This window comes from Myotis brandtii, unplaced genomic scaffold, assembly GCF_000412655.1.
Source record: "Myotis brandtii unplaced genomic scaffold, ASM41265v1 scaffold181, whole genome shotgun sequence".
In the NCBI taxonomy this organism is placed as follows: Eukaryota; Metazoa; Chordata; class Mammalia; order Chiroptera; family Vespertilionidae; genus Myotis; species Myotis brandtii.
The window spans coordinates 1,208,184-1,210,047 of NW_005356712.1; the positions used below are offsets into that span (position 1 = coordinate 1,208,184).

General features: G+C 57.5%; 1 pseudogene; it reads left to right on the forward strand.

Moving 5' to 3' along the window:
- The window catches only part of LOC102241931, an 11,276-nt pseudogene that overhangs the window by 8,406 nt on the left and 1,006 nt on the right, over positions 1-1,864 (forward strand).

The window sequence follows — 1,864 nt, forward strand, 5'->3', positions numbered from 1 at the left end:
TCACCCGAGGATATTTTTCCATTGATTTTTAGAGAGAGTGGAAGAGAGAGGGAAAGACAGAGAGCACTATCAATGTGAGAGAAACACATCGATTGGTTGCCTCCTGCATGAACCCTGATTAGGGCTTGGGCCAGGGAGGAGCCTACAACCAAGGTATGTGTCCTTGACCGGAATGGAACCCCAGACCCTTTGGTCTGCAAGGCTAATGCTCTATCCACTGAGCCAAACTGGCTAGGGCTGCAGAGTCTCTCTCTCTATATATCTCCCTAATATGCAAATAGACCAAACAGTGGAACAACCGAACAACTGAATAACCGGTTGCTACGACATGTGCTGACCACCAGGGGGCGCGTGCAGAACATGGCGGGCATTGACCATGGCGGGATGGTGGAGCAGGTGAGCAGGGGTGCCAGACCAAGGCAGGGCGCTGGTCGCTATCATCGGGGTGAGCCTCTGGTGGTTACTGAAAATTCTTTGCTGTCATGCACTGCAGTCCCACCTGGTGCTTGCACCTGCTGCCAGCACCAGCCCCACTCGCACCCGCTGCCGGCGCCCAGCGCCAGCCCCGATCGCCTAATAACCGGTTGCTACGACATGTGCTGACCACCAGGGGGCGCGTGCAGAACATGGCGGGCATTGACCATGGCGGGATGGTGGAGCAGGTGAGCAGGGGTGCCAGACCAAGGCAGGGCGCTGGTCGCTATCATCGGGGCGAGCCTCTGGTGGTTACTGAAAATTCTTTGCTGTCATGCACTGCAGTCCCGCCTGGTGCTTGCACCTGCTGCTGGCACCAGCCCCACTCGCACCCGCTGCTGGCGCCCAGCACCAGCCCCGATCGCCTGGCACCGACAGTGGGTGTGAGCAGCGGCTGCTGGCTCCAATCGCCCCTGAGGGCTTCTTCACCTCCCCCTGCTCCTGAGGGGCGATTGGGGCAGCAGCTGCCACTCACACCCGCTGCTGGTGCCAGCCCCAATGGCTCCGCGTCATCAGCGGGTATGAGCGGGGCTGGTGCAGTCAGCTCCTGGGAGCTGCTGTGGTGGGAGAGGGGCTGCCAGCTGACAGGGGACCGGGCCAAGGTGGGAGGGGCTGGGCGGGGGCACAGAGGATGGGCCGAGACCCGCCTCTGTGCCCACTGCAGCCTTGTGGCCCCCAGTTCCTTTCAAGGTGCACAAATTCGTGCACTGGGCCCCTAGTTTTTATATAAAATTGACAAAATGTGGGGAAGGGCTGATAGTAATAACTACCTTTATGAGAATTAATTTAGATAATAGCCATATAGTATTTGTCACTTAATAAACAGCAGTTGTTATTATTACTCGATGTCTGAGTCTGTGGGAGAGAGCCCTCTGGGGTGGCAGTGGGGTGTCCCGGACACTGTGCCTGGCACTGGGTGTAACGTCTTTGTAGTTTTTCTCTTAATGTCTAAGGTGGGGTCCCTTCTGCTCCATGCAGAGTTCAGAAGTCTCCCCTGGGAGAGTGGGCATGTGGGAGATGGAGATACAGAACCTGCAAAGCATTGAATCTGCCCCAAAGGCTGGGCTGTGAGTTACAAGGTCGTGGTCCCAGAGGGCGACCCCAGGAAAGGTCCTCCAAAGGTCCCCGCTTCCTTGCCTGGTATGGATTCAGGGCTCTCCCGGGAGGGGACCTACTGGGAGACAGACAGGCAGACAAATCTGACTCTCCGGCGGACAGACATGTGATGAGTGTCTGGTGGATGGACAGACACAGATCAGACTGAGATAGCAAGACAGGCGATGGGCATGTGACTCCAAAGACTGACAGGAGGCTCTTTTCCGGCTGGAACCATGGAGGGTGCAGGAGAAGGAGGAGGAAGAGGAGGAGGAGGAGGAGGAGGAGGAGGAGG